General features: G+C 34.3%; 10 non-coding genes and 1 pseudogene across 10 annotated transcripts; all 11 read left to right on the top strand.

The window, feature by feature from the left end:
* The first annotated feature begins 789 nt into the window (after nucleotides 1–789).
* LOC115867377 (small nucleolar RNA SNORD113/SNORD114 family) lies at nucleotides 790–862 on the top strand. The gene has a single exon (XR_004045091.1). It is a non-coding gene; the product is annotated as a small nucleolar RNA SNORD113/SNORD114 family (small nucleolar RNA).
* Nucleotides 863–2717: 1855 nt separating this feature from the next.
* On the top strand, nucleotides 2718–2788 carry LOC115867431 (small nucleolar RNA SNORD113/SNORD114 family; annotated as a pseudogene).
* A 1383-nt stretch (nucleotides 2789–4171) lies between these two features.
* LOC115867417 (small nucleolar RNA SNORD113/SNORD114 family) lies at nucleotides 4172–4246 on the top strand. The gene has a single exon (XR_004045124.1). It is a non-coding gene; the product is annotated as a small nucleolar RNA SNORD113/SNORD114 family (small nucleolar RNA).
* A 687-nt stretch (nucleotides 4247–4933) lies between these two features.
* On the top strand, nucleotides 4934–5005 carry LOC115867422 (small nucleolar RNA SNORD113/SNORD114 family). Its single transcript, XR_004045129.1, has one exon. It is a non-coding gene; the product is annotated as a small nucleolar RNA SNORD113/SNORD114 family (small nucleolar RNA).
* Nucleotides 5006–5918: 913 nt separating this feature from the next.
* On the top strand, nucleotides 5919–5993 carry LOC115867412 (small nucleolar RNA SNORD113/SNORD114 family). Its single transcript, XR_004045120.1, has one exon. It is a non-coding gene; the product is annotated as a small nucleolar RNA SNORD113/SNORD114 family (small nucleolar RNA).
* Nucleotides 5994–6645: 652 nt separating this feature from the next.
* Nucleotides 6646–6718, top strand: LOC115867447 (small nucleolar RNA SNORD113/SNORD114 family). The gene has a single exon (XR_004045149.1). It is a non-coding gene; the product is annotated as a small nucleolar RNA SNORD113/SNORD114 family (small nucleolar RNA).
* Nucleotides 6719–7638: 920 nt separating this feature from the next.
* On the top strand, nucleotides 7639–7713 carry LOC115867416 (small nucleolar RNA SNORD113/SNORD114 family). The gene has a single exon (XR_004045123.1). It is a non-coding gene; the product is annotated as a small nucleolar RNA SNORD113/SNORD114 family (small nucleolar RNA).
* An 878-nt stretch (nucleotides 7714–8591) lies between these two features.
* On the top strand, nucleotides 8592–8666 carry LOC115867432 (small nucleolar RNA SNORD113/SNORD114 family). The gene has a single exon (XR_004045136.1). It is a non-coding gene; the product is annotated as a small nucleolar RNA SNORD113/SNORD114 family (small nucleolar RNA).
* Nucleotides 8667–10252: 1586 nt separating this feature from the next.
* LOC115867435 (small nucleolar RNA SNORD113/SNORD114 family) lies at nucleotides 10253–10325 on the top strand. Its single transcript, XR_004045139.1, has one exon. It is a non-coding gene; the product is annotated as a small nucleolar RNA SNORD113/SNORD114 family (small nucleolar RNA).
* Nucleotides 10326–11221: 896 nt separating this feature from the next.
* Nucleotides 11222–11296, top strand: LOC115867445 (small nucleolar RNA SNORD113/SNORD114 family). The gene has a single exon (XR_004045147.1). It is a non-coding gene; the product is annotated as a small nucleolar RNA SNORD113/SNORD114 family (small nucleolar RNA).
* A 726-nt stretch (nucleotides 11297–12022) lies between these two features.
* LOC115867420 (small nucleolar RNA SNORD113/SNORD114 family) lies at nucleotides 12023–12097 on the top strand. The gene has a single exon (XR_004045127.1). It is a non-coding gene; the product is annotated as a small nucleolar RNA SNORD113/SNORD114 family (small nucleolar RNA).
* Nucleotides 12098–12468: the final 371 nt, after the last annotated feature.

The raw sequence follows: 12468 nt of genomic DNA on the forward strand, positions 1-12468 counted from the left end.
CATAGACCTTGGTGAGACTATGCCATAAATCACAGATTTTAAATTCAACCATTTCTACACAAATTGAGACCATTAAAAAAAGATTATCTAGGTTCTTACCTATGTGGGTAGGGGTCTATAGACAGATATGAGCAATAGTCATAGTTCTTATTTTTGAGTGATGAATTCAACAGTGTTCATTATATTATTTATAAGTAATAGTTAAATCAAGTAATAAAAAGGAGTGCTGTTCTCAGGTCAGTGATGAAGATGACACTTGAATCAACTTAATGATTAACCTAGTACCACGCAACTAATGTCCTTTTAAATCAATCTAATTCTGGACTGTTCATTCTTTTGATCATTGGCATTTGACTCCACAGGATGAAGACCATGGCTGCTTTCATCAGTCTGTTTTGAGGAAGATCTTGACTGTTACCTTTGTGGGTAAGGATTCTAATGACTAAACTAAAATAATAATAGTCAAAAGATCTTGTCAAAAGATCTTGGAGTGAATTTTTCATTAGTGTTTGTTGAATTATTTAGATTAGGAAGATGCAAGAGAGCTGGAAGGGGAAGCATAGAAAACAAGGATGATAATTGATCCATACATACCTCAATGAGGGCCACTACAAAAAGAGATCTCATCTATTGAGAAAGATCTAGTTTATGGAAAAAGAGCCTATACACAGATGTTGGTCATATTCAAGGGTCTTGTTCTTGGCTTTTTTTAAATTCATGGATATTGATGTTATTACTGTTGGTGGATCAATGAGCAAAGGTATAAATGAACAAAAAGATTGCTTAGCCTGGATCGATGATGAGTACCCTGGGGTGTCTGAAGTCAAGGACTTTGATTAAACCCTATAACTCTGAGGTCCATTACAAAAAGATTCATTCCTCTTTATCTCTACAGGAAATGAACTTGTTCAAGGAGTTAAAAATATTCAAGAGTTTGTTCTTGTGCTTGGGTTTCTGAGTATTGTATTTTCAGTAACTCAATGCATGAATAAATCAAGAAAGTATACATGAATAAGGACAAAATGGTTTATTCCTGGTCCAAATATGGGAGAATGTAATGTAATATATGTAATATAAAAATCATTATTAATACATTTCTGAAGCACTGAGTTCTAGTAAAATAAATTGATTGAAGCTGACCATTTTGAGTAAGAGCATCTCGATAAATGGGTGTAAGAGCTCATGCTGTTTTTCTGGGTTGGGTTGTTGGTTTTTGTTTTATTAAGAGAAGGGCAAAACATTTACTTAATTATTGATTAAATAACTACATAATTGAGAGTGGGCTTATACTTGGACCTATGTTGAGAATGTCACATGACAAGTTATGATTAATTCAATGATCTTCTACTTTTTAATTAAAAAAAGAACAAGAAAAAATTATCTGATCTTTTTTCTGTGCCTAGTGAGCATATGCACAGGCATTAATATTGTTGTTTCTGTGGAGTCACAAGTATTAATGTTATTATTATAAATATATCAAGGAATAAGTTAATATTTTAATCAGTTCCTTGAAAGAAGGTAACGCATGACCCAGTGAGGACCATGTGTTATGAAACAAGGAGAGTGATTAATCCAGTTCTAACGGTTGCTCTCTAGGTAAAAAAAAGTAGACCTAGGCTCTTAATTTTTGAAATGGTCAATATATTTAGAGAGGATTTCTCTTCCTGGCTTGTTGGTGCAATTACTTTAAAAAAATGGAAGATAAAATGACTCCATGTATAGCTATATACATACATACATATATGAAGATGGGACAAGCATGGACAATTGCTGAGAATGTGCTCGAATCTAAGACTCAGATTAACCGATTCTCTCCAAGAAAGGTTCATTTAGAAAGTTGTTGTAGCTCTTACCTGACTGGGTAGGGGACACACATAGTTCTTATTCTTTTGTCTGGTGTTGCTTTCAGAGGTGTTCATTATATTCGTTACATTTAATACTTGATTCAATCAATCAAGCAATATACCATGGAGAGTTTTAATATACAACAAGCACTTAAGGTTTATTCCTCATCAGTTGTTGACTTGAAGTCAACTAGAAAAATCTGAATCTAGCTTTTCCTATCTATCTATCTATCTATCTATCTATCTATCTACCTAATCTAATCTGTCTATTTTCATATTTGCTTTGCACTCTACAGAATGGATGCACAACGATTCAATTAAGGACTATAGAAACTTACGTAAGTAGCAGTCAAAGTAATTGCTTCTGGTTTGGTGGTTTGTCATGGGTGTTAACTCTGTTATTGGAAGGGAATAAATGGCTACATGTACAAATTAAATGAATGGAGATCATGTGTGGGCCAATTCAGTACATCTGTGGTCAATTAAGGAGAAAAAAGAAAGACCATTTTATTTATTTTCACAGTTAATTATTCAATTAATTAATTAATGTACAATGTATTATCAATTTTAATTTGAGTCACAGTTGATTTAAACCTCCCTCTATAAAGACATGGTTTTGTCACATTCAAACAGTAAAATGGGGTCAATATAAAGTATTGTATTAATTAATCTATATAGAAAACATTGTGGCCAATTAATGAAATATATATATATTGTCAGTGGGAAGTAATCTATAGAGAAATGTTAGAGATATTCAAGGATCTTGTTTCAAGTTTTTATGACCTCCAGGCATTTATTTTATTATTATTAGTGAATTGATGACTTAATCAATAAAAACATGCAGACATGATTGAAGGTAATGAGGGCCAATCCTGGACCAATGGTGATGCTGGTGGGGTGTGAGTCATGGATGATGAGTACTTGTCTGGAACTCTGAGGTCCAACCCAGTAAGAAATCTAATCTATACCATACGTCCGTTAGAAATTATCCTGTGGACATGTGTTAGTAATATTCAAGGATCTTGTTCTTAGTTTTTGTTATGGAATTTGACTCTGTTATTACAGGTGGATCAATGAAAGAATCAATCAGTAAATACAGTTGACCCTTGAACAACGTGGTGTAACCCCACGCAGTCGAAAGTCCTTGTAAGGCTATCTCTGCTTTAGAAGCAAAGGAATTGATAAATGACTCACCCAAGGCCAGGAATCATAAATAGTTTGGATAGAATCAGGACTCAAACCCTGGTTCTTTTGATACCGCATGTTGTGATCTCTAATCAAACACAAATTTTTCCCACACTTAGTTAATTTAAAGATCCCTAAAATGAAAATACAGGTACTATATTTATTGAAAAAAATCCATGTACAAATGGACCCATGCAGTTCAAACCCGTGTTGTTCAAGGGTCAACTGTATACAAATAAATAAAGAGGGTGAAGCATTATCCAATTATGATAATGTCATGAAGTAAGAGAATCTGTTAATATATGTTAAAAACACTGATTCAATTAAGAAGGACATGATTTTATGATATTTCTTTGGCTAATGGTTCTATAGAAAGTACAAGTAATAATTATTATTCCTATTCTGGCTCAGTGGCAAGTTTGATGTTTTTTTGAGGGAAATATCAATAAATATTACCCCCAATTAATGAATACCTAAATTACTGATGTAATCAAAGGTGAAATACAAGGATTAATGAAGATAATATCTCAGTTGTTTTTTTTTTTAATCTTCTCTGCTTTGTACTTCTTAGAGTGGGCGCACCAAGCCAACTTAAACGTCTTGCATGATCGTGAGCTCTAAGTGTAAGAAATAGTCAAAGTTCTTGTCTTGTTTTTGGTGGTTTGTTTAGGACGTTAACTGTAATATTAAAAAATAGTTAAATATAATAAAAAAGGCCAGGCATGGCCCCCTAATAAATACGGAACTGACGTGAAACATTACATTGATGAATCAATATTTGCAACCACGTAGGTGATTAGCGAAATGTAAATTCGAGGCAAATGATTCTATAGAGAGATGTTAGAGATTCTTTTTTCTTTGAATTTTATTTAATTAATTTTTTATACAGCAGGTTCTTATTAGTTGTCTATTTTATACATATTAGTGTATACATGTCAATCCCAATCTCCCAGTTCATCCCCCCACCCCCACCCCACCCCCGCGCTTTCCCCCCTTGGTGTCCATATGTTTGTAGAGATTCTCGAAGGTCTTATTTTCAAGTTTTTTTTGACTCATAGATATTTATTTTACAATTGTTGCTTTATCGATAAGTTAATCAGTAAAGAAATGTAGAAGTGAATGAAGAAAAAGTGGGCTGAGCCTGGACCAATGATGACCACTGGTAGTGTATGAGTCACGGATGGTGAATACTATGTGTCCAGAACTCTGAGGTCCAACACTATAGGAGATCTAGTCTATTTCCTCTGTTGGAAATTACCATACTCACAGATGTTAGTAATATACAAGGATTGTGTTCTTGGTTTTTGTGTTCAAGAACTTTGATTTTATTAGTATAAACAGATAAATGAAAGAGTCACTCAATATAAACAAATAAATATGAATAAGTGAAGCACTGTAAATTATGAAAGTTAATAAATCCCTAAGAGGCTGAATAGCTGAAATGTGGAGAGCAAAGTCAATGCAGATAAGGTCTCAGTGTTTAAAAATCACCTTCTGTGCTTTGTACTTCTCAGCATGGATACATTGGAGCTGATTTAAGGATTCATCTAAGGTCACAAGATGTCTGATTGTCTCTGTGTTTGGCACGTAGAAACAAATGTGAGTTTTTATGGGTAAACACTCTATTTGAAAAGTATGAAATATAAGCAAAGAATGCCAGACATGGTCCATTGATTAATAATGCAGCTTATATTGATTCATTCCTATATGAAATTTTGAGGGTGATTAATGAAAGAGATATATGAGTGTAGTAAACGATTCTATAGACAGAAGTTAAACGATTCAAGGCCTATGTTCTAGGTTTTTTGTGCTTCATAGGTATCCATTTTATTCCTATTAGAGAATTTGTTGAATTAATTACTAAACAAAGGTAGATGAGAGTGGGGAAGAAAAGAGGCCAAGCCTGGAGCAATGATGACCACTGGTGGCATATGCATCGTGGATGATGAATACGTGTCTGGAACTCTGAGGTCCAACATAAAAAAGAAATCTAGTTTATTGCCTCTGTTGGAAATGATCCTATAGACAGATTTAGGATTTATTTTATAAAGCTCATGCTCAGGGGTCTTTGTGTTTATGGATTTTGATTCTATTATAATAAATGAATCAATAAAGAATCAATGTACAGATGTAAATGAATAAGATGAAGAGGGTGAAGCATCGTCCAGTTATGAAGAAATTTAAAGCTAGAGATAATATTAATAAATATGGAAACACTAAGTCAGTTAAGAAATAAATGGTTCAAGGGTGTTTCCTCTAGCTAAGGATGTCATAGATAATATAAATAATGGCCAGTATTTACTCTGGGTTAGTAGAAAGTTCAATGTGGTTTGTTTTCTTAGGAAAAAGTTATATATTACCCAATTCATATATAACATAATCACTGAAAATTAATGTAGATACAAAGATCAGTAGAGGAAACATCTCAATCATGTTATCATCTACTCTGCATTCTGTGCTTTAGAATGGACACGCTTTAGCTGATTTAAACATATGTCTTGGTCAACAGTCTCTGAATTTGCCTGTACATGGAAACCAACGTGAGTAATAGTCAGTGGTCTCACCTTACCGTGGGTAGTTTGTTTAGGGTATTCTTTGAAATATTAAAAAAAATATTCACTATAAGAAAAAATACTAACCATGGTCCAGTGATTAAATTGGAAATGTATGAATCATTCTGTTGATTAATCTATCTTTAGAATGATGAGGGTGATTAATGAAAGAAGTGTACTCAATTAGGCAGTGGTTCTAAAGAAAATTATAAAGATACTGAAGGCTCTTGTCCTTGAGCTTTTGTGACTCATAGGTATTTATTTAATTACCATCAGTAAATTGATAAATTAATCACTAAACAGAAGTAGATGGGAGGAAGAAAAAGAGTCGCAAAACTGGACCAATGATGACATCTGGTGGCGTAGGAGTCATATACGATGAATACCATGTGTCTGGAAGTCTGAGGTCCAACACAAAACAAAATCTAGTCTGTTTCCTCTCTTGCAAATCATCCCTATAAACAAGGATATTGTTCTTCTAATTTTGGATCCATGAATTTCTATGTTATTAATATAAATAGATCAATGATACAACCAATAAACAAAGTATAACTAAATAAAAACAAGAATGAAGCCTTATCAACCATGAGTATATGTGGTGAGGCAAGAAGTACTATTAATATAAATTGAAGAAACTGATGCATATTAATAAATGGATGGACCAAGGGTGTTAGCTCTTTTTCTAAGGATCATGTCATTATATTCGTATTTATGCTTATATATGTGTATAAATCATGGAAAATAATAAATACCTTTGTGACTGAGTAAATGAAATGAGGAAAACAAGGACCAATTTAGAGAAAGTCTCAATTTTTTTCTATCATCTGCTCTGCTCTGTACTCCTCAGAATGGACGCACGCTAGTGGATTTAAGCATCTTTCATGGTCACGTGCTCTATAGACCAATGTGAGTAATGCAGTAAGCAAATTCATGTCTTTGAGAGCTTCTCTTTTTCCTCAGATATTCACTGTATTGTTAAAAGTGTGGAATAGAATTAATATTAGTAATAATGAGTTAATCAATGAACTTATGCAGATGAGAATGAAGAAATAGAGGCCCATGTATGGACCAATGATGATGACTGATATCATGTGAGTCATGGATGATGAATACTACATGTCTGAAACTCAGGTTCAGTAAATAAAAGAAATATAATCTGTTGCCTCTATTTGGTATTACACCATAGACAAATATTAGGAAAATAAAAGAGCAATTTTCTTGTTTTGTGTTCATGAATTTTGATTTTACTTTAAAAAAATAGCCCAAAGAAATAAGTGTAAGTATAAATAAGTTAAGATGAAGAGGTTGAAGCATATTCACTCTTAATATATGTGGTAAGGCAATAAAAACTATTAATATTGATTGAAAATACTGAAGTTCATTTGGAAATGTAAATGGTGCAAATGTCATACCTCTTTGGCTAAGAATGGTCTAGAAAATGAATAACAGTCGAAGTTCTTATTCTATGGTAGTACCAGGTTTGATATTGTTCTTTTTTCTAAGAGAAAAATAAGAAATATGACCTGAATTTATGATATTCCTAAATGACTGACTAGATGAAGGTGGAATGTGTGGATCAATAACGAGTATCTCAATGTTGTTATTATCTCTCCTGCTTTTTACGACTCAGAATGGATACACTGGAACCTATTTACGTATTTGGCCATGATCAGGACCTCCATGGATGGCCCTGTGTGTAAGATCATGAAGACCAATGTGAACAACAGATTCCTCTCATGGTTTAGGTGGTTTGTCTAGGATATTCAGTGTAATACTAAAAATTATTAAATATATTCAAAGATGGCCAAACATGGCTTAATGATTACCATGGAATTGACATGAAACTTTGTGTTGATTAATCGATATTTGCCACAATGAGGATGATTATTGAAATAAGTACATTCCATGAGGCAAAAGATTCTATAGGCAGAAGTTAGTATTTAAGATCTTGTCCTTGAGTTTTTTGACTCACAGATATTTATTTTATTATTATTAATGAATTAATAAAGTGATCAGTAAACAAATGTCGATGAGAATAAAGAAAAAGAGTCTAAGCTTGGACCATTGATGATGACTGATGGCATATGAGTCGTATATGATGAATACTGTGTGTCTGAAACTCTGAGGTCCAGCAAAAGAAATCTAGTCCATTTCCTCTGTTGGAAGTGTTCCTATAGACAGATGTCAGGAATATATAGGGACCTTGTTTTATTCTTTGTGGTTCACGAGTTTTTAAAAATATTATTATAAAATGTTACTGGCTGAATAAACAAGTATATAAGTGACTAAAGATGAAGAGGGTTAAGTACTGTTCATTACTTAAATACATAGTAAAGAGAAATAATATAAGTTAGAATGGATAATTAACAGATCAAGTATATTATGCATTTTTGAGTAAGGATGATATAGACAGTGATACGTAATAGTCAATTATTGATCTGAGTCTATTGCAAGCTTGATGTTTGTTTTATTAAGGAAAAAACAAATAAATATTGCCATAAATTAATAAATACCTAAATGACTATGTATATGAATGGTGGAAAGTATGGATCAATGGAGAGAATATCAAACTTTTTATCACCTGCTCTGCTTGGTACTATTCAGGATTGATGCCCCAGCTGATTTCAGCTTCTGCTGTGATCAAGATTGTCCTATTGCCTCTGTATTAGAAAGAGACAAAGGTGAGTAATGGTCAAGTTTGTCATCTTAGATTGGGTCATTTGTTTAAAGGTATTCATTGAATTATTAAAAGTATTAAACATAATAAAAAAGTTAACTATGGCCCAATGATAAATATGATATGAAACATTATGTTGAGTCATCAGTATTGTGCACCACTGAGGTTGGTTAATAAAGAGAATCAGTCCATGTGTGAAATAGTTCTATAGACAGATGTTGGGAATATTCAAGGATCCTATTCTTGGATTTTGTGAATTATGTGTTTATTTTATGGTTATTAAGAAATTAATGATTTACTTGATAAATGAAGGAGGAAAAAGACAGCCAAACCTGAACCAATGAAGACAACTGGTGGTGTATGTGTTGTGGATGATGAATAATATGTGTCTGGAACTTTGAGGTCCAACACAAAACATAATTCATCAAATACCTGTGTTGGAAATGATCTTGTAGGCAGATATTAGAAATATACAGAGACCATGTTCTTACCCTGGATTCATTGATTAAATTTATTGTTGTTAATGAATGGATGAATGATATTACTGTTGAAGAAGTATCAATAAATAAAGGACCATTAAAGAAATAATAAATAAACAGATAAAAAGAGAGTGAAGCATTGTTCAACTGTGAGCATTTGTGGTGAGGCAAGAATTACTATTAATAAAAATTGAAAATATTGATGCCTCTTTAGAAATGAATGTATCAAGAGTGTCACCTCTTTGGCTAAGGATCATATAGATTCATAATTAGAGTCAATTTTATTTTCTAGGTCAGTATCAAATTTAAGGTTGTTCCTTTTGTTAAGAGGTAAAATCTAAATTATGAAAAATTAATAACTACCTAAAGGACTGAACGAATATATTGTGAAAAGGAAAAATCCATTCAGACAAGGTCTCATTTTTATAAATTTATTTTATTTATTTATTTTTGGCCGCGTCGGGTCTTCGTTGCTGTGCGCCGGCTTTCTCTAGTTGCGGCGAGTGGGGGCTACTCTTCGTTGTGATGCGCAGGCTTCTCATTGCGGTGGCTTCTCTTGTTGTGGAGCATGGGCTCTAGGCGTACGGGCTTTAGTAGTTGTGGCACATGGGCTCAGTAGTTGCGGCTCGTGGGCTCTAGAGCGCAGGCTCAGTAGTTGTGGCACACAGGCTTAGTTGCTCCGTGGCACGTGGAATCTTCCCGGACTAGGGCTCAAACCCGTGTCCCCTGCATCGGCAGGAGGATTCTTAACCACTGCGCCACCAGGGAAGCCCGGTCTCATTTTTAAAACATCATCTACTCTGCTTTATATTCCTCAGAATGGACCAGTCGAGCTGATTGGAAAATTCTCTCATGGTCACATTCTCTGGTTGTCTCCACGTCTTTGGTGTATAGAGACCAATGTGAGTAATAACATTCATGTCTTCATTCGAAACGTTTTTTAAAAAAGTGTACTTATTGGCCATCCGTGGCCAGTGATAAATATGGGATTATTCCCAATAGTATTTATTAATCAATTTATGGTATTGTAAGAGTAATTAATGAAAGAGAGATATCAATGTGATAAATGATTCTATGGACAGAAGTAAAATAGTCAAGGTTCTTATTCTTAAATTTATCTTATTTATTTATTTATGGCTGTGTTGGGTCTTCGTTTCTGCGCGAGGGCTTTCTCTAGTTGTGGCAAGCGGGGGCCACTCTTCATCGTGGTGCACGGGCCTTTTGCTATCGCGGCCTCTGTTGTTGCGGAGCACAGGCTCCAGATGCGCAGGCTCAGTAATTGTGGCTCACAGGCCCAGTTTCTCCGCGGCCTGTGGGATCTTTCCAGACCAGGGCTAGAACCCGTGTCCCCTGCATTGGCAGGTAGATTCTCAACCACTGCGCCACCAGGGAAGCCCCAAGGTTCTTATTCTTTGTTTTTATGTGAATCATGGGGTTTTAAAAATTAATATCAGTGGATAAGAAATTAATTAATGAGCTAATGTACAGGAGGATGAGCAAAAAGAGACTGACATGTGGATCGATGATGACCGCTGGTGGAGTATGAGTCGTGGATGATGACTACTTCATTCTGGAATCTGAGGTCCAATCAGAAAGAAATATAGTCTGTTGCCTCTGCTTGAAATCCTATAGACTGATTTCAGGAATCTAAAGGGACTCTTTTCTTGACTATTTTTTGTGAATTTTGATTCTTTTATTATAAATGGATCAATTAAAGAATCAGTGTACAAATATAAAAAAGCGAGGATGCTGAGCATGAAGCACATGCACTCTTGAGATATGGAGTAAGGCGATGGAAACTGTTAAAACGTGCTGAGAATACTGAACGCCATTACGAAAAATAAGTGGTTCGAGTGGTTCGAGTGCCTTACCTCTTTGGCTCATGCTGATAGAGACGTTCTTATTCTGAGTCCATAGCGAGTCTGATCTTATTCATTTTTTAAAGAGGAAATTTGTTGAGTATTATCCCAGATTAACATATTACTGAATGATTGACTAAATGTAAGGTGGAGTGCACAGAACCATGGAGATAATGTCTTGATCTTGTTATATCTGTTTTGCTTTGTACTTCTCAGAAAGAGGACCCTGAAGTCAGGAGCTCATGGGAGCATCTCTGTGTAGGAGCATTAAGTCCAGTGTGAGTAATAATCAAAGTTCTTGTCCTGGTTTGGGTGATTTGTTCAGGGTATCCCTGTAATAATTAAAAATGTATTAAATATAAGAAAAAAGACCAACTATGGTCCAGCGATTAAATTGGAAGTGTCTGAAACATTATGTTGATTAATCTGTTTTTACAACAATGATGATTAATGGAAGAGGTATATTCAATTAGGCAATGATTCTAAAGATAAATGACAGGGATACTGAAGGCTCTTGTCCTTGCATTTTTGTAATTCACATATATTTACTTAATTTTTATTAGTAGGTTGATGAATTAATGTATAAACAACTGTAGAGGAGAATGAAGAAAAAGGGGCCCAACCCCAGATCAGTGATGATGTCTGATGACCTAGGAGTCTTATACGATGAATGCCACATGTCTGGAAGTCTGAGGTCCAGCACAAAACAAAATCTAATCTGTTTCCTCTCTCACAAATGACCCTGTGGATCGATGTTAAGAGTTTACAAGGATACTGTTCTTGTAATTTTGGATTCATGGATTTATATATTATTAATATCAATCGATCAATGATAGAGCCAATAAACAAAATACAAATAAATAAAAATGAGGATGATGCTTTGCCCACCTATGAATATACATGAGAGGCAAGAAATACTATTAATATAAACTGAGGAAACTGATGCATGTTAAGAAATAAATGGACCAACGGTGTTCCCTCTTTTCCTAAGGATCATACAGACACTGACCTCGATAAGTAATACCTAGTTTTATAGGCCTGGGTCTGTCTCAGTAGAGGATGTCAATCTTGTTTCATAGGTATATATCTCATATGTACATATATTCGGAAAAATTAATAAATACCTTTGTAAATGAAATGATGTAAACAAAGACTGATGTGGATCTTCTTTTGAAAGGTCTAGATTTTTAATCATCCGCCTCATCTTGTACTCCCCAGAAACGACACACCCAAGCTGATTCAAGCATTTTCTATGGTTTCTTCTGTGTGTTAAGAGCCTAGAGATGAATGTGAGTAAAGGTTAAGTTCTTGTGTTTAAGAAGTTTTTTTTTAAGGGTATTCACTGCACTGTTAAAAGTGTGAAATGTAATCCAAAACACCAGTCATAGAAAATGTCCATGAGAACGAAGAAACAGAGGCTCAGGCATGGACCAGTGATGACCGTTGGTGGAGTATGAGCCATGGACGATGACTACTTTGTGTCTGAAACTCTGAGGTCCAATCAAAAAGGAAATATAATCTGTTGCCTCTCTTTGAAGTGATCTTATGGAAAGATGTTAGGATCATTTTTCTAAGGATCATATTATATTTATATTTATGCTTATATATGTGTATAAATTATGGAAAATAATAAATACTTTCATGTCTGAGTAAATAAAATGAAGAAAACCAGGACCAATTCAGAGAACGTCTCAAATTTTTTTTTTTCTGCTCTGCTCTGTACTCCTCAGAATGGACGCATGCTGGTGGGTTTAAGCATCTTGCACGGTCCTGTGCTCTATAGACCAATGTGAGTAATACAGTAATTAAATTCATGTCTTTGAGAGTTTTTTTTCTCAAGTATTCACTGTGTTGTACAAGTGTGAAATATAA

This window comes from Globicephala melas, chromosome 2 (assembly GCF_963455315.2).
Source record: "Globicephala melas chromosome 2, mGloMel1.2, whole genome shotgun sequence".
Lineage (NCBI taxonomy): Eukaryota > Metazoa > Chordata > Mammalia > Artiodactyla > Delphinidae > Globicephala > Globicephala melas.